At 42.1% G+C, this 19,748-nt stretch overlaps 1 long non-coding RNA gene across 4 annotated transcripts in view; it reads right to left on the bottom strand.

Moving 5' to 3' along the window:
• LOC116577602 overlaps positions 1-19,748 on the bottom strand; it is a 151,731-nt gene that overhangs the window by 20,722 nt on the left and 111,261 nt on the right. The window lies entirely within an intron of this gene.

The raw sequence follows: 19,748 nt of genomic DNA, 5'->3' as shown, positions 1-19,748 counted from the left end.
TCAGAGCTCAACAGCCACTTCCTCCATACAAGTAGCAACTTATACTGAGCAAGAGGAATGGAAAACTCTCAGAGTGATCTCCTTCCTCCCAATAACTTCTTTCCCATCTGAATGCCCAGATTACCCCTGGTAGCACTTCACAGCATACTATCTCAGACTGAAGGATGGAAATGTGGGAAGAGCAGGGGGTTGCCTCAGAAGCCCTAGGAGAAAGTCTCATCCCAGTCTGTGTGTATGACCTTGAGTAAAAGGGACATAACAATGTAGGTCCTGACACACTGGAGAGATTAAATGGAATTATAACACTAAAAGGGTTGTGTAAGCTGTATAAGGCCAGGCAGAAGAGAGGTTTGTCCCCTAATTGGAACCAGGCATTTGTCATTTCACAAACTTCTTCCTTTGTGTCTGGTTCAGTGATGGTCCCCAGTGTACCCCATATGTACTATCAACACTAACTGAGAAACCAGTTGGTGAGAAGCCAGAGTTGCTCAGTCTGCTCTGAGTTTTGATTCCAACAGGATTCAGGGTTTAGGAACCTCGATGGATTCAGGCTAACCTTGGGTTGATATGGCAATGCCATTCTCAATTTATTCCCAAACTAGGATCTCTTCCTCCCACTCCACTCAAGGATATCCCATCCCATGTGCCAAGCTCACACTCATACATCCTAGGCTGAATTATAGATATTTGAAACCAAAAAGACTGTGAACCCCAGTCCTGTAAGGCAATATAATGCCAGGTTCCTTTCTCTGGAAGTCTATAAAGTCCTAGTAAGACATAATCTTAAGAAGGATTGACTCCAAGAGCAAGATGGCCTTTTGATTGGTAGAAACTGTCTCAGAGCAGGAAAGAGTATCAAAACCCATTTGGTGGTCTGCAATTATATTTCCCAACAAAGGAGGTTTAAGGATATATTTTTTCTAGATTTTGTCTTTTTTTCATGTTGACCTCACCTTAATATATGACAGCTTGTTGAAACACTTCCAAATGCAGGGGTAACCATGCTTCTCTCTTCCCCTTTGTCTCTCAACCATTAACTGCCCCCCTAGTCCCTATAGATGGCTCACAACCTCTCCATCCTCATCCTCTATGATCAACTCCACCAATTCATGCTTAGAAGAAGTGGCCTGAAAATTTTTCCTCAAGAGTTTAGTCAGTGGTAACCCATTACATTACTTGCCACCAGGATTTCTCTAGTTGACTCAGAAACCACTTATATCCAAAATCCCAAGGAACCTATAAAATTTAGATTATTTGGCCGTACTGTAGACATCCTGCATCAGCATCTCCAGGTGTGGGACCTAGGCATCCAAATTTTAAAATATTCTCACTTGAAGCATGCGTGCTGAATTATAAAAGCCACTGCTTGCTTGCTGACAAATGCCTTTTGCTTTAAATATCTAGATGACCTACTGTCTTAGGGAATTATCTTTTAGGTTTTGACACTAGTTTGATAGATGACCACGCTTGCAGACAATTCCTCCCCTACATATCCATCGACCTATTTATGAAGTAGGGCTAATTAAAATCTAGTAAGTAACTCATTTAATAACTAATTCATTTAATCCTTACTACCATGAAGGAGCTACCCCTAATATTTCCATTTAGTAGATAGAGGAACTAATGGATAGAGTGGTTCAATGACTATCACACAATATTGTGTGAATACTGAGTATTGTGTGACTATCACCCAGTGTCACAAAATAATAAGATTGAATGTTAAGTACTTTGATTTCCTTAATAGGGTTAAAATAGAACCAGATACATTCTTTAATCAGTCTCCAAGAATGGAAAGAATTCACAGTAGCAAGAGATTATTTTTTCAACTCTTCAAAGAACTATTTCCTAGCTTGCTTGTCTCTGATTCTAGTGAGAGACCATCCAAGGAGTCTATGGTATTAGCATTAGTCTATAAATAGTCTATATAGTCTTTTTATCTATAAATTTATAGACTGAGATTTATTTTTTAACTTTTAAAACTTAACTTTTTAAATTTAAACTTTATTTTTAACTTTAACTTTTTTTTAAGATTTTTTTATTTATTTATTTGACAGACAGAGATCACAAGTAGGCAGAGAAGCAGGCAGAGAGAGGGGGAAGCAGACTCCCCGCCAAGCAGAGAGCCCAATGCAGGGCTCGATCCCAGGACCCTGAGATCATGACCTGAGCCAAAGGCAGAGGCTTAACCCACTGAGCCACCCAGGCACACCTAACTTTAACTTTTTAACTGTGGTAAGAATGCTTAACATGAGATTTAGTCTTTTAACAGATAATTAAATGAACGGTTAGCTATAGACACAATGTTGTCCAGCAGATCTCTAGAACTCATTTTATTTTTTTTTTTTTACCCTTTGATTAGCAATTTTCCCTTTACCCTCCCCCAAGCAACCTCCTTCCATAGCAATTACCTTTCTATGTTTTGCTTCTGAGTTGATTATTTTAGATATATCCCATGTACCATGTAAGTGGAATCATATCATATCTCATATAAATGGAATTATGCATTATTTGTTTTTCTGTGACTGACTTATTTCACTACTATAATGTCTTCAAGCTTCATTTATGTTGTCACTTACTGCAAGATGTCCTTCTTCTTACATTCTGAATAATATTCCATTACATGCGTATGTGTGTATATATATATATATATATATCACATTCTTTTTTATCCATTCATCATCAAAAAATCCATTTTGATTGTTTCCACCTCTTGGCTATTGTGAATAATGCCTCAATGAACATGGGAGTGCCTATAACTCTCTGAAAATTAGAAAGATTTTTGATGGCATCTAATAGTTTTTTCCATATCAGAGCTGGAGAAACGGGGGCCCAGAGAGAAAGGGGATTGGTCCATGACTACACAGTCAGTGAGAGAACCCAGTACTCTTTCTTCTACTTCTCATTCCCCACATCTGGAGTAGATAGTGCTGAAACTTGAGTTGATAGAAAACAACCTTGGACCAGCAGGGAGTGACCTTCCATTCTAGTCCTTAGGGGCATCATTTGACTTCTCTGCTGTAGGCCCAGAGATTTTTCTGATCTAATATCTTCAACTTCACTTACAATCCTTAATGTTACTCGCCTTATTATGTCTTGCCTTCTGTGTAAATAGGAAATAACACTAGAGATAACACCCTTCAGTTCCTTCTTTCTCTGATGTCTTTTTAAAAAGGCAATTAGATGCTATTAATAAGATATTTAAGTTGCCTGAGTAAATCTATACTAAGTCTGTCCATTTTGATTTAAAACGCAAGTTTGGATAATAAAAATCATTTTAAAAGCAAGTGCCCTCTTCAAATAAGAAGGGGGGAAAAGAGATTAAAATTCAGGAGAAACAGAAAGTGTCCCAGAAGAGAAGGGAAGAACACCATCCACGCTAGGAAGAATTCGTAGGCTGAGGCAACCAGTACCCATGACACAATGCCCTGCTGAGTATCAATGCAAGCAAGCCTGGAATGCACTGTTTCAACACTGTAATCAATGTCTTTATAGGAAATGAATCCTTTGGCTGGTTGGATAGCTAGAAAATCTCTGGTGTGTTCATGAATGATTCACAAGCTTCATGGGAACAACCCACACACCCAGTTCAAATGTGAACAACCAACCCTATTTGGCAACACTAGAAAGGTTTATGTAGTCAAATGATCATTTCAGGTTGCGCATTATACTTGGAGGGTTTTCTTATGTGATGCTTTTAAGCCACAGGCTACCACGTATATGCACATGGGAAAATATGTAATATGCTGTTTCTATATGATGTTTCTAAGTATTCCAGTTCAGGTGTCACCAGTAGCAAAGTTTCTGAACATACATTCTTCTCTTCCCACCCCTCCCCTCTGCTCTCTCCTCCCTGTCTGTCTGGAACAACATAAAAATCGGTGTGGACATATCGGTGGTACCTGAAGAAAAACACCTGAGATTAAAGTTTATCTTACTATTTCCTAGAAAGGAAGCGGGTTTGTGGCTCCCTTCTTTGGGTCTTTCTATAAAGAAAAAAAAAATCAAAAAGGCCTTCTAAGCCAGGGGTAAAACCCTCTGCTTTATAGGTCATTGTGGTGGCCCAATGGGCCCAGCAAGTACTTGAGAGTTACTTGAGAGTATGTACCTACTTGATATCTGTGACTCTTAGAGAAGCAACACAACTCTACCAGAAGACCTAGAGAGACCACATTTTCGGCTGAATTTCTCCAAATACATATTGCTGGTTACAGAGAACTGCCTATCCCAAACTTGTATGTAAGGATAGAAAGGTCTTCTCTTTCATATTTGTTAGCTCATTTGCCACTAACCAATCAGAAAAACATAACTGTGCCCTCCTCCATCACTGCCACTCTCCGAGAGACCACCTCCCTGCCCCCAGCATAGATTTGTGGGTGCAGAGAAAAGCCTCACAATGAAAGGCAAGTAAAAATCATATCCCATTTAAGAGCACACTGTAACTTGAGGGAGAAAAGGAGACCAAGGTGAAAATTTAGAACAAGTCCTGCCTACCATGTCATTAGAAAGAGCCAGAAGAGGGCGCCTAGGGAGCTAAGTCAATAGGCGTCTGCCTTTGGCTCAGGTCATGATCAGGGGGCCTGGTATAGAGCCTCGCAGCGGGCTCCCTGCTCAGTGGGAAGCCCACTTCTCCCTCTCCCACCACCCCCCCCCCGCCCCGCTTATAGTCCCTCTCTCTGTCAAATAAAATCTGAAAAAAAGAAAAGAAAAGAAAGAAAGAAAGAGGGAGGGAGGGAGGAAGGGAAGAAAGGGCCAGAAGAAAACATTGGCCACTTCAGGCCAAGAAACACAATCACATGATGATTTAGAACAGATTCGTAAAGCCAGACCAGGGGTCTGATTTTCAGCCCTGCCACCTACTGTGAGATCTTGGGCAAGTTACTGAACCTCTGTATCTCCACTTCCTCGTCTTTAAAATGGGGCTTCATAGGGTTGAGACGATCACATTAATGAATGCATGCAAAGCTCTTAGGCATGCCTGGCACCGAGTAACACTGTGAGTATGATTTCACTGTTGCTCTGAGACACTTACATTCCACTGCCAAACAGTCACACTCAAGCTAAGGAAGTATTTCGCTGGAGCTGACAAGTGACGCTGTCAAGCCAAGTCATCTCAATAACTTAATGAGAGCACCAGATTAAGCATGAAACCTTTCTTTTTTCTTTCTCTCTCTCTCTTTTTTTTTTTTTTACTAATTTTTTAAAGTAAAAATTATATCTATTTAAGATGTTTTTACATACAGGGGCGCCTGGGTGGCTCAGTGTGATAAACCTCTGCCTTTAGCTCAGGTCCTGGGATCGAGCCCCACATCGGGCTCTCTGCTCACCGGGGAGTCTGCCTCGCTCTCTGTCTCTGCCTGCCTCTCTGCCTACTTGTGACCTCTTCTCTGTCAAATAAATTTTTTTTTAAATCTAAAAATAAATAAATAAAAATAAAAAGATGCTTTTACATATATATACCTAGGGAAATGATCACCGCATGCAGGCCCAAATCTTCAATTTTCTGGAATGTTATGGATCTCAGCTGGAAAGGACCTCCCCATAATATATCAACTTTCAGACTCTTTGGCAGCCAACAGGAAGACCATGGCCCAGGAGGAGGAGGAGAACAATATGAAGCCAGCCCTATAAACAGGATCACTTTTGTGAAGATTGGACAAGACAGGGCAGCCCAGATAGGACTGGTGGCCCTTCTCCGAGAACAGATTCTGCTGCCCTTGTCTCTTCTGACCCCAGTTTCCCTGGAGTCTGGTTATGGGCTCAATAGAGAAAGCAGCAGGAAGCCTCCAAAACACCTGTCCCAGTTAACATGGAACAATCAACATGTAATGAAAACACTGAGATCCACGCAGAAGCCACAGAGCCTCCTGTGGTGAACAAGTAGAAAGTAACGCTTCTTCCAGTCAACCAAAAGTTGAAAGCTCCTCGTCAGACACTGTGCTAAGTGCTTTACCTGCACTACCTTGCTCAATCCTCACAACAACCTTACCACACTATTATTATTCCCACTTCACTAATAAGTGAAAAGGCTTACAGAAGTTAACTAAGTTGCTCAGCACCAAGTGAGTAATGGCCAAGTTGAACAAATTCGTGTCTTCTGTACTCTAAATGCCCTGGTTCTAATCACTCAGATTTAGCCATCTATCTGTAGCCCAATCAAAGACACAAATTGTTAAGGAAATGTGTTTGTCATGGAGTGCTGAAGAAGGTGAATCCAAAAAGCAACTCGACAGTGTTCGTACCCAGCCCAGTCCAGGAAGGAGTGACGCTGCATGCAAATCACATGAGCACACGGAGAGTAAGGGCAGTTCCTCAGGCCGAGTTCCTTAAGACCCCACATCTCTCTTCTGGTTCCGTGTTTACCAACCAGCTTCCATATCACCATCTGTTTTCTCTAATACCCCGATACAACACAGATGGGAATTTCCTGGTTGCAGAACGGATCATCTCTCAATGTTAAATTACTAAGTTTGTATTCCGGCTCATTCACCTGGCACCTAAGAATTAGGTGAGTGGGCTCCTGAGAACCCCTTTGGTTCTGGTGCACTAATAAAATGGTGCTTTTGAACCCACCAGCCTAAGAAGAGACTCAGACCACAGGGACTGCATGAGGGAGTGTCACCCTGTGAAGCCCTTTCTCAGAGAACAGATAGCCCAACTAGATGGCACTTCCACTCATCTCATTCCAAATACAGGAGTTAGGTGGTTGAGTTCATGTGAGGTTTACTGTCTGAGGTCGGGCACAGAATGGCACAGCTCTATACTAGACATAAAACCAAGAGGTCTTGATTTGGAGAAGCATCAGGAAAGCACAGATCTCATTTCTAACCCTGTCCATAGTCATGGTGAGCTCAAGGTCGAAACAACAGCTGCCAATCAGCCATGTTTCCAACAGATGACCTGTAGCTTCAACATCAGTCATGAGCTGCTGAAGCTGTAGAGGACTTTCTGGTTGTGACCCTGAGATTAACAGGATATGGGGTAACAGGAAAGGTTGTCAAAAATCCCCCCCGAATCCCTTTTAATATAGGCTACAAATTATTGGGGGGTAGCTCTAAGAAGTGAAATCAAATGTACTGGGTTTAGATAGTAAAAATAGAAGATGCTATGACTGGCAAATTCAGGGGAGATTCTGGGTGGCACAGACAAAATAAGAAGGAAGAAGGGGGAAGATAGGTATGCTCTTGTGGCCACACAGCGAGCTAAGACAAGAGGTCATTTGCAGCTCACACAAACAGAACAGAATGCTTGGTGGGAATGGATTGCAGGCATCACGTCTAGCACCGCAGTTAGAGCCCCGCCTCTTCATATTAATGATATGAAGCCCGTGCAGTAAACAGCAATTACTGATAAACAAACCTGTGGTTCGGGTAGCTCTGTCTGAGAGGAAGGTCCACATAGGAGCTCAGGAGCTGTGGCCAGAGGAGGAGATCGCGTGGGACATAGATTTGGGGTGTAATTGAAAACAAATATTCACATCCACCCTAATGATGGTACCCATGGATGTCCTGGCTCTTCAAGAAAACCCCTGGTTTTTGTAATTTTAGACTTCTCAGTAAAAATCATTTGTGAAATATTTCAGTAAATGTTTAAAAGTTTAAATGCTTTAATGTTGTGAGATATATACATTAACTTGCAAATTAAAAATATGCCTGTAATTTGGATAATGTGGAGTTTATTAAATAGTTCTACAACTATCTCTGCTATTCTGCTAACACTTAAAAATCCATATGATACCTACAAAAATGTACATTTTACAAATGACATGGAAACTACTCTATTTACCTTAATTTAATCTTCAGCAAAAATCCATCACAAGAGTTTCTATTTGTATTTGTCTCTCTCTCACACACATACACTTGCTATGTTAATCTGCTACTGCCACTGAAACAAATTAGCACAAACGGAATGGCTCAAAATCACACAAATTTATTATCTTATTTCGGAAGTCTGACACGGGTCCCACTGAGCTCAAACAAGGCGTTGGCAGAACTGTGCTCCCTCCTGGAGGGCCTGAAGAAGAACCTGTTTCCTTGCCTCGTTTAGCCTCCCACATTCCTTGGCTTGGGCTCTCCTTCCACCCTGGAAGCCAGCAACCTCATCATTCCCACTCTGCCTTTACCATATTCCTTCCCAGATGTGGACTTTCTTCTACCTCCATCTTCTACTTCTAAAGACAGCCCCACCTGAATCATTCAAGATTATCTCCCCATTTTTAGGCCAGCTTATTAGCAACCTTAACTCTGTCTGCAACACTAACTCCCCACTGCCACATACCATAACATATTCACAGGTTCTAGATATTAGGAGACAGACATGTTGGGGGGCGGGGGGAGGACATTATTCTGCCTGTCACACTCTCCTACAACTAAACCAAAAGAAAACCAGAGAGAGGGGTCATTTCCTCTCCATAAAGCACGAAGACCCAAACTGCAGCTTGATGCGTATGGTAACAAAGTCATGAGTGTTTAAGTCTACCAACCAGTCAAGTTCCATGTTGTACTTCAAGCCTCGGGGAACACAAGTGATGCAAAGAGAGTGTATACTTAGGCTCATCTCTTAACTCATAGTTTGAAGAGGTAAACATACTCCATAGCCTTCTGGGGGTCACCTTTTTATAGCAACAATAACAACAATTAACATTTACTGAGTCCTTCCAATATGCCAAACAAAGTGTTCAGTGTTCTTCGTGTGCATTTCCTACACACCCACTCATCTTTGAGGAGCCTCAGGCAAGAGACACTCTTAACTTACCAGAGTCTCATGGACACTTATTGTCAAGAACCAGTATTCAAATCCTAGACTGTGTGACTTCACACCCTGAACTTTAAACCGTCATGCAAAAGTCCATCTTCTTTTTTTTTTTTTAACCCACATACATTTTGCAAGAATTCATTCCCTAATTGACTGTTATGATTTCAGGGTTAAAGAAAAAGGGCAACTAGCTGGAATGATCCTGTCCCTCCAGCCAATCTGGCCACTCTCCTGATCTCTCCTCTCTGGGAGAGAATGGAGAAAACAAAGGGGAGAGAAAGAGTCATGGTCCATGAGAGAAATGAGAGAGAGGCATAGATGGAAAGAAAGAATGGAAGTGAGATCTAACAAAAGGTGTCCAGGAATGGCTTTCACTTGCTCAAAGGAAACAGGACAAATTTAAGCCTTCCTAGGGAAGAACTGTAAGACTGGTTCATTGTGCTTCGTGCTACCTTAAGCCCCAGTTATCATAACACAACGTAAGATAGAGAATGTTCTGGTAACTTCCTCAGAGTGCAAAAAGTGTCCGTCCTAAAATACAAATAACTCTAAACAGATAACACAGTAGGAGTAAGAATAAAATACACCAAACAAAGAAATTGGGATATAATTAATTGAAATGTGAGAATTTAAAAGACACCAAGGATACTGAAATAGTGTCTAAGTTTAGAGCATTCTATAAAAAATATATAAATTCCCAGGAAACTGTCTAAAGCCAGAACAGAGAGTAATGAAGGCTTATTTTATCTGACCAGAATAGACTATCTTAACACAGACACACACACACACACACACACACACACACACACACACACACATACACACACATTTTAATAAGTACCACTGAACACTTTTTAGGTGCAGTACATGAATTCTCTAATTTAATGTCCACAATAGCCCCTATCTATCAGAGTGAGTATTAAGCTCAGTTCACATTTGTAGGAATTGAGGCCTGAGGGGTTGGCAGCAGATGGCAGAAGCAAATTCTGAACTTGAAGCTGTTAACTAAAACATTCATCAGCATAAATGTAGACTAACCTTCACATGGATTGTATCTATAAAATGTAAACTCTTGCAATTAATGTTTATTTCTGAGTTCATCTAGGGACAGAAGTATACCTGTTAGGCAAGGCTTTTTTATTGAGCCCTTGTGACCTCCTGACAACCCCACTGGTCTCCTCTCTCTCAAGACCTGTGTGATCATGGCTGAGGGTAGACATGGAGTGTTTACAACATCACTACCCTCTACCCTCAACTGTGCACTGAAGCTTATAGATTATGAAGTTCATATGAGCACATTATATGCCAATTCCACAGCTCATGGAGGTACACTGTACACAGATTACATAGTTTGTGTGCATATAGCATGCACATTACATAGTTCATGTATGTATATTACATACAGATTATACAGGTCATGTATGTACATTAACACATTCACTCCCAACAATAGCCCCATTAATTACAGGAAAGATTGTTAGTCCCACTTTATTGATAAGAAAATTGAGACCAAGAAATTGAGACCAAGAGGTTAAGATTGCCTAGAGTGTTAGTAGCAAATCAGGATCTTTAACCCCCAGGCCAAAGTCCCTTCCACTAATTCACACCGTAACAAAGATATGGAAAAGGTACAACATCATCAGGGTGATTTTTAAAAGTTGTTTTTTTTTTTTCAAAGCTTGTATTTATTTATTTGACAGACAGAGATCACAGGTAGGCAGAGAGGCAAGCAGAGAGAGAGGAGGAAGCAGGCTCCCTGCTGAGCAGAGAGCCCGATGCGGGGCTGGATCCCAGGACCCTGGGTTCATGACCTGAGCCGAAGGCAGAGGCCTTAACCCACTGAGCCACCCAGGCACCTCCCAGGATGATTTTTAAAAGGAGCACGGAAACTAGAAGCATAGAAAAAGCAATAATTCCTGGGGTGCCTGGGTGGCTCAGTCAGTGAAGTGCCTGCCTTTAGCTCAGGTCATGGTCCTGGGATCCTGGGATCAAGTCCTGCTCAATGGGGAGTCTGCTTTCCCTCTTCCTCTGCCCCTTTCCCCTGCTTGTGCTCTTTCTCCCGCTTGCTCTCTCTCTCTCTCAAGTAAATAAATAAAATCTTACAAAAAAAAAGAAAGAAAGAAGGAAAGAAAAGGAAAAACAATCATTCCTAACCAAAAGAAAGGAGAGAATAGAGAAAGAATAAATCCAATTTTCCCAAACCAAAAGCCAACCCATGAATAGTAAATAAGCAAGAAAATAGGTAAGAAGAACATCACCCACAAATATTAAGAGGAACAACCTAGTAATAAATTTGCAAAGATACTATAAATGCACATGAAGCCATGGTAAATACATGCATGAAATCTGCAGCCAGTGATTAAGTAGGGGATGGCCCCCGGGCTGTGCCACTGACACTGGACAACCTCAGGCAAATCTATCTCCTTTTACTGTGTAAATTCTTTTAGCTGTAACAGAGATTCCATCATAGAACTTACTTGTCCATAAAAAAGTTAAGAGCCTTGAACAAAAGAATACTTTAGCCACCTATATGATTGGTCTACTTTCTGTCTAAAAGCAGACTGATTAGGACATGTATCAAACATTCACGGTCTAAGACAGTATCCTCAACACTGTGCTAATGATATAAGCCTGTAGAAAAAGTCAATGCAGCACATGCGTACTGAGGACACCATAAGAATAAAAAATAAACTGAATTTTATGACAATATCTTCTTTTTCATGGCAGAAAACCACCGCTGTGCTACTCCTCAAATATCCTTGCGTATTTCATTAAAATCATTCTTCTGCAAAATAATAATAATAATAATAATAATAATAATAAGTAAACCATCATTGTCTCTCTTCTAGATAGGGCCAAAATCCTCCCAGCTGACCCTTACACATTTATTTTTACTCTCAAGCATTTTCCACAAGGCATGGCACGGCACTCCCCCGCTTAAAATCTTTCTGTAAGAAACTCTTATGTTTCAGATGGGATTGGGAGGGAGACAAACCATAAGTGACTCTTAATCTCACAAAACAAACAGAGGGTTGCTGGGGGGAGGGGGTTTGGGAGAAGGGGGTGGGATTATGGACATTGGGGAGGGTAGGTGCTTTGGTGAGTGCTGTGAAGTGTGTAAACCTGGTGATTCACAGACCTGTACCCCTGGGGATAAAAATATATGTTTATAAAAAATAAAAAATTAATTAAAAAAAAAAAAAAGAAACTCTTATGTTTCAGATCAAAACACTCAGGGTCAGGAAAGCCTGGAACATACCAGTACCTGTGTGCATCCAACTTCATCTCATCACCATTCCCCCTTGCTCTCTCCACTCCTATCCCTTAGAGCAAGTATACGGTAAGGTGTTGTTTTTTTCTTTTTTTAACAGGAAGCATTATTTTGGTGAACCAAACAAATAAATGGTTGGATTTCAGGCACCAACAACTGTCAAGTGGGAAAGAATCTTGGAGCACAAGGACCTTCCCACAACCCTCCATACACTGACCATGTCGCAGCATGAACCACACTGCACTAGAGGTAAAAGCTACCAAGACAGACTTCAGCAAAAGGCATGACATGACGTCTCAGCAAACCAACATCACAGTTACTCACAACGTCTCCTTAAATGGCCAAAGAAAGGAACGCCCCACGAGCACTGAAACTAATGTGCAGGTTGATTCGAGGATTATCAACGACAACAACCTTTGTATGAGGGATTTATCTGTTACCTATCATGTTCATCAGACTAAGACGATAAAAAGGAGGAAAAAAATGAAATCATTTCAGTCTTACACTAGCACTCCCCACCCACTGGTGGGATCTGTTTGTCTTCCGCAGCCTTAAATGAACAAAATCACCTCAACGGGCCTGGTGGCCTGCCAGAGGCAGGGCAGGAGGACTTGGGGATCTGTCTAAAGCCAGGCTTAGCCCAGATTGTCCTGGCACTCCTTTCTAAGAAGCTATCTGGCTGGAACACCTCTTAACTGCTCAGAGAGGTTTGGTGGCAGCTGGAAAAGGAAACGGAAAAGGGAGGAGATGGGCCTCCTTTTTTTTTAAACATGATAGTGATGAGACTGAACTCCCAGTATCATGGGATAGGCCAACCCATTCTCCCCAAGCTCCACGATGAGGGACTGAATGACAAGTCTGTCACTCAAATGAGGATGACCTCATCGCTACTGGGTGAAAAGATCCCAGCATCAGGGAAACATGGCTTTCTTTGTTGGTGGTAACGCTGAACTGCCCCATGTCTCCCTGAGATCTGGCAACTCTGAATTCAGGATCTAAATGAGTAGAGATCAGTAACTGCTCCTAAGCACCCCCAGCACAGACCCTCACATAACAGTCTGCGTCACGGGCAGAGTGACTGCGGTGACGCAGACAGTGCAGACTGCAAAACACAAAGCAAAACAAAACCTTCATATCCATAGACTGAAGGATGCTTGAAGGCAGGAGCTGTGTCTTATCGGTCTAGTCCAGGGCACCTCTAAAGGGAACTCTCAATAAAATAAATAATTACGTTAATTAAATTGGGGGATTTTTAACGCGAATTATGTGTGACTATGGAGTTTAAGTAGCAATGGAATCAGATAGGTGAAGGGCGGGAGGAAAAAAGGAACAGAAACATTTTAAACATAGCTGGCTATTTGCAGACAAACAAATGCATGAACTGACATCCCACAAGTGCAAAAATGTTAGTGAATCCCAAGCATCAGCTTTATGATTTAAAAAAACAGAAAAAGTAGAAACGCTAAGGAGCTCTACAACAATGTCATGGAATCCTTCTGGTAGTCCTGGCTCTGCTATATTAGCTGGCCAAAGGCCCTTGCTCCAAGTACTCCACTTCTTTATTTTCCTGTCTCTAAAGTGATGGGTATAAGACAGGTGATAAATATGGTTCATTTTGAAGTCCAATGTTGTGTCCCTACAAAACATGAAAATCCTACACATCTTTTTTTTTTAATTTATTTTTTTATTTATTTTTGGCATAACAGTATTCATTATTTTTTCACCACACCCAGTGCTCCATGCAATCCATGCCCTCTATAATACCCACCACCTGGTACCCCAACCTCCCACCCACCCGCCAATTCAAACCCCTCAGATTGTTTTTTAGAGTCCATAGTCTCTCATGATTCACCTCCCCTTCCAATTTCCCCCAACTCCCTTCTCCTCTCTAACTCCCCATGTCCTCCATGCTATTTGTTATGCTCAACAAATAAGTGAAACCATATGATAAATCCTACACATCTCACTGGTAACTAAAGGCCAATGAGAGAATGAACCACCATTGGATCCCAACTTTTTCTATTTATATGCTCCTTTAGTGAGCTAATGAAAGCTTAACTTCCTCTCTGAAGAGTAAACATAGGAACGTGCAGAGACTATTCTGCACACACTTTCAGAGATGTTTGCTAACTTCCACTAAACTCTCCATTGAATTCCAAGTGAAAAAATCTCAGCTTAGAACGAAGCATTGTCTTGTGTTTTCACCTGGGTAATTTTCGCCTGGGATATGGAAGCTTTAAGAACTTCAGCATCGATGGCAAAGCAAGGCTGACGTAAGGCATTTTGTTACAGGATGAACAAGAAGAAGAACACCACACTCCTTGGGAAGCATTCTTGCCAAAAGTGTCTGACATGAATCTAATTAAGCCTATAGCTCAAACTACTACCTTACAAGACAGGGGGAACCTTTTAAAAACAAACAAACAAACAAACAAACAAAAAACACCATGGGGATGCAATCAGCACAATCTAGAATTTGGGGGCACCTCGGTGGCTCAGTGGGTTAAGCCTCTGCCTTCGGCTCAGGTCATGATCTCAGGGTCTTGGGATCGAGCCCTGCATTGGGTTCTCCGCTCAGCAGGGAGCCTGCTTCCTCCCTCTCTCTCTGCCTGCCTCTCTGCCTACTTGTGATCTCTGCCAAATAAATAAAGAAAATCTTAAAAAAAAAAAAAAAAAAAAGAATCTAGAATTTGGGAACTTCTACAGGATTTGTCTTTTGTTTCCAGCCATTCTTTCTGACTCCATTACCTGGGACCACCTGCTCCCTCTCAATCATGACAGCCCCTCAAGGCTCCCTTCTGATCCCCTAATGCCCACATCCACTCCATTAGAGAGCTTATTTTTAACCAGACTCCGCCACCGTCATCTTCCTTCTTCTTCTCTGTATCTCACATAGTCTGTTTGACGTAATCCATAGAGCAGTAGTGGAACTTCCCAAGGCCAAGGTTAATAAACATTTATGGAAGGTCCACCACAGCCCTCTATAAACTGAAAATAGTATTGAAGACTTAAAGGTGAGCAGGCCAGAGCCTGGGCCTTTCAGCTTCCTTACTATTAAGTCCTGGGGTAACCAGGCAGTTGCTTGACGTGCAGTAAACGCACCAAACGTGTCTTTTGTTTCTTATATTCTTACATAATGAAATTGCTCAGGAATATGCTAATACGGAGTAAGACCTCAGTGAATACTTATGACCAGATTTTACTGAATTGAAATCTGCTTTCTCTTTCTTTATTCTGCTCTCTTCTCTTCAAATTTCCTAACTCTGCCCATAAGGCCACACATGATCTTTGTCTGTGGTCACTGAGGCTCTGTCTACCTCTGCATCCTCATCTAATTCTTTGTTGCTTTTCAAAATCATATCATGAAGAGTTTCCATCACCTACCATTTAAGAAAACTTCCTACGATGACCCTGAAATTCTTTTTGCCTGTGAGTATTTTTATTATTTCTCCTTGTACATCAGTCAATACATACACATATTATTTGGAAGCACCTTACACTGGCTTGCCTTCCCCTCCTAGTCTAGAATACTATATGGAATACTTCTTCACTTAGCCTTCTACCTGTTGGCCATGTTTTCCTGGAAAAGTCAAAATATGAAAAAACTTTATTTTTATTTGGCCACAGTTTGATAAACTTATGTACTTCTAGGATGTCTGGTCTGTCTGCACAGCAGGCACTATGTTTTATTTCTATAAGTGTCTAATCTTGTTATGTAGCCCTCCAAGTCACAGGATAATGACATAGCAATTTTGCCTGAAGATCTACTCATTTGTTCTAAAGTGCCTTGCAGAGTCAAACTTCTATTTGGGGATTGTTCTGGTCGTACTTCTCTCAATCTAAAGAAATGGTGCCTAGGGAAAATCTCAGTGATGGAAGGATTGTCTTTAAAAGGCACACATACACTGTGCTCCCAGAAAATGACAGCAATGGCTGCCAGGCTCCCTTCTGATCCCCTAATGCCCACACGCAATCCCCTTCATTCACTCTCTGCCCAACCTCTCCTGCAAAATATCCATCCCCTTTAGCAACTACATCTCAATTCATCAGAAAGATGAACCAAATGCGAAAATTACAAATCTTTTAGCTGTCAAGTCATACAAAGAAGAATAATTTAGAAACAGTTTGAACCCCATAGAAATACAAAAAAATTCATGAAACCGGATCATAGGTGAAATGCTCATTGACCAGAAAGATGAGTAGGTGTTGGACATCTATTAAGAAGGCAATTGAGGGGAACCTGGGTGACTCAGTGGGTTAAAGCCTCTGCCTTCGGCTCAGGTCATGATCCCAGGGTTCTGGGATTGAGCCTCACATCGAGCCCCACATCGGGCTCTCAGCTCGGCAGGGAGCCTGCTTCCCTTCCTCTCTCTTTGCCTGTCTCTCCACCTACTTGTGATCTCTGTCTGTCAAACAAATAAATAAAATCTTAAAAAAAAAAAGGCGGCAATTGAGGCTTTATCCCTTGAGTTCTTTAAAAATCAGTTTAAAAATAAGCTCAGCAATTTGCAGTTGACCTACCTAGAAGCAGAAAGCTGCAACAGATGACCTATTCTTGCCCTTCTCTCCAACTCTGTGATTCCACAAATTTACAGGTCATTTTATTCCCCTTAAAAATTGCAAAAAGAATATGACGAAAAGTCTAAAAATCCTATAGAAAACATGTAACTAAAGAAAACTCATTTCAGCTTGTCAACTACATTTTTAAAATTTAATTCTTCTACAATAGAATACACTGTATGAGCTCATTTTTCTAAAATTATTCTAGTCACCCATATGTCTATAATATAGAGAGATCGAGAGTATCTGAAATAATGTTCACTAATTTACCAATGTTGTCTGTGTGGGAGAATCTTTTTTCTTATACTTTCATGTAGTACTTGAGTGTTTTTTATAATAAGCAGGTATCATTTTTACCAACCAACAAACAAAAATCCACCATCTCTTTTAAAATCTGTAGTGGAGCACTACATATTGGGAGCTACAAGGAAAATCTTTGCATAATAGTTCTAGAAGTGACCTCTCTCAAAGAAAAAAAAAAAAAAAAGAAGTGACCTCTCTCCAGTCTTCTCAGATGGCACCACCAATTTTTCCCTGCCCTGGTCCTGCTGGATATAACACAAGAAGTATTTTGCTTCGGGTTAACTCCTGTAAATCCCAACTCCCACACACTGATGTAAAATGACGCATGGGCCAATTCACAAGGCTAATAGGTCATGGCCACTTCAGACATGCCTGCAAAGTGCAGTGAAGTGATCATTCCCACCACCAGTCACTGAGAGGGAGTTTCAGGAGACAGCACACAGACTGGCCCTTTATACAACCTGGGTGTTGTCATTTGTGAGGCTGGGTCTATGTGAACACTCTCCGGAGCTGACCCAAACCTTGAGTCAATAAATGATCAGGCAGCATCCACATATCCAAACAAGTCTCTATGCTTCCCTCATTTGCCCCCTTTCCATTTATTTCCCTTGTGTCTCTTTCTAGTGTTCAGCGATATAAGTGACCATAGAACACTTTTAAAGGATACTCCCTCTAAGCACCCTCAAGGCTACCTTTAGTCCTGACTAAATTTTCCCATCTTGCCCACAGTAAGACGAAGAAATCCAGAGTACGTTTGCAAGGTTTTGTTGCCAGGGTGGACAAGCAGAGATGGTGTGCTTTAGGTGATTTTATTCGCAATGAGGAATGAGGTTGCCTTTATGCCTAGCTAGTTCACCTCTTGGCGTGGCTTTCTCTTACTATCTGATTTTACAACTCACACTTCTCAAAGGGGCGGGAGGCAATGACTTCAGAGGAGCAGAGTTAAAATCCTAACTCTAGAAAGTTCATTACCAAGTTAACACACATTTATGAAATGCCTATAAGAAGCCAGACTCTGGGGCGCCTGGGTGGCTCCGTTGGTTAAGCATCTGCCTTTGGCTCAGGTCACGATCCCAGGGTCTTGGGATCGAGTCCTTCACTGAACTCTCTGCTCAGTGGGAAGTCTCTGCCTCTCCCTCTGCCCTTCACTCCACTTGTGCTCGCTCTCTCTCTCAAATAAATAAATAAAATCTTTAAAAAAAAAAAAAAAAAGCCAGACTGGTGTTTGAGAGACAGAAGACATAATCCCAGCTTTCAAGATGCCCGTGGTCCCAGAGGAGTGTGACAAATGCAGAGTGATGAGAGAAAGGACGGGGTGGAGTCAGGTCCCGGGAGGCAGCTGGGCCCAGTTGAGGGGCTCCCGGTAGGGTGGGGATACAAATCTGTTTGCCCCTCCAGAGGGTCTTAGGATCCAGAAAATGTGGCTTCTTCATAGAAGGGGCACCCAACTCATGCAGGAAAAATCAGTTAATGATCTCATGGAGGGAGGTAACCCTTGAACTACGTCTGGAAGTCAGGGGAGTGGGTGCGGGCAGTCAGGCAGCGAGTGTCCCAGCAGTGGGAACAGCACAGACCAAGGCAGTGACGCCTACGCATTCATGTGCTGAGTTATATTACACATGCAAATCAGCTCTGAATCAGTCACCTCCATGGGCCCCGGATGCTTTATCTATAAAATGGGGACACTAACCCTTGCGTGGCTACCTCAAGAGTGGTCGAGCACCTTTAATAACGACCATCAAAGGGCTGTGTAACCTGGGAAGTCCCATTACCACCATGATGGAAGAGAATCTTTACAGGCTCTGTCAAGATTCAACTCAATGATGACAGTGCTGTGTGATGGAAAGAATCCCACCGTGGCTTTGCCTCTAACCCACGATCTGTCCTCTGCCATGCCCTACCACCCCTCACCCAGGCCAGGTTTCCATGTCTGTAAGATAAGTGGTTTGAATGGAGGTATACTAAAGTCCGTTCCAGTGTTGCCATTTTATTTCAAAGTCCCCTTTAAATCTAATTGCTGGTAACCAGCACGTGGCTCCCCACCCCCAGGCTCGTTCTTTATCCATTCCTAACCTTTACCTTGGCAGATAAAGCCTAAGATTCATCAAGCATGTTCGACAGCCCATGGCACAACTCCTGTGTTCCTCCATCCCCTCTGCAGGTCACAGACATACAGAAGCCAGCCTGTTCAAGGCTCAGCCAGGACAGGGCCGCTGGCCAGTTACCAAAGGCTACATTCCTGCCAGGGGCCAAGGAAGTCCTGGTGCAGGCTGGGTTGTTTGGTTTTGAGGTGTGCTGGGGATGAAAGGCACCCTGGAAGTGGAAGGCTCGGTCATTCATTAATTAATTATAATTGAGGGTTTGTTCTTAAGAACGATCCTTTGAAATTACTTTCCATCAAACAGTAACTGCCACAAAGGCATCAGATGTTCAGACCATTCTCCATCTCCTCAGCATGAGTATTTTTATTCTAGAACCTGAGATTCTGATCTGGCTCTTCGCTTGGGAGTCCCTCCCACCCTCACTTTAGAGCTGGGGTGTGTTTGGGGCTGGGGAAGGCGTGTGTGTCTGTGCGCTTAAGGTCTACTTTTCAAAAGGAAATCTGTACCACACCAAATAGCCTTTTTGTCAACTTCAGTCTGATCCTTTTCAGATAAATGGTCAAAGAAAAAAATCCCACAGAAAGATTAGAAAGACACCTGAGACTAATACCCACCTCATGCAGTGGGCCGCACCTCCCGGTTACAACAAGAAGGGAGAAGCAAACTGGTGTATTGATGTGGCTCTAAACAACAACAGTGTGTGTGAAGGCCCAAGGGCACTTCAGGATTGACCAAGAGGAAACACCTGTTGCACAATGATA

The sequence above is a fragment of the Mustela erminea genome, chromosome 18 (genome assembly GCF_009829155.1).
Source record: "Mustela erminea isolate mMusErm1 chromosome 18, mMusErm1.Pri, whole genome shotgun sequence".
In the NCBI taxonomy this organism is placed as follows: Eukaryota; Metazoa; Chordata; class Mammalia; order Carnivora; family Mustelidae; genus Mustela; species Mustela erminea.
This window is presented reverse-complemented; position numbering and strand designations above follow the sequence as displayed.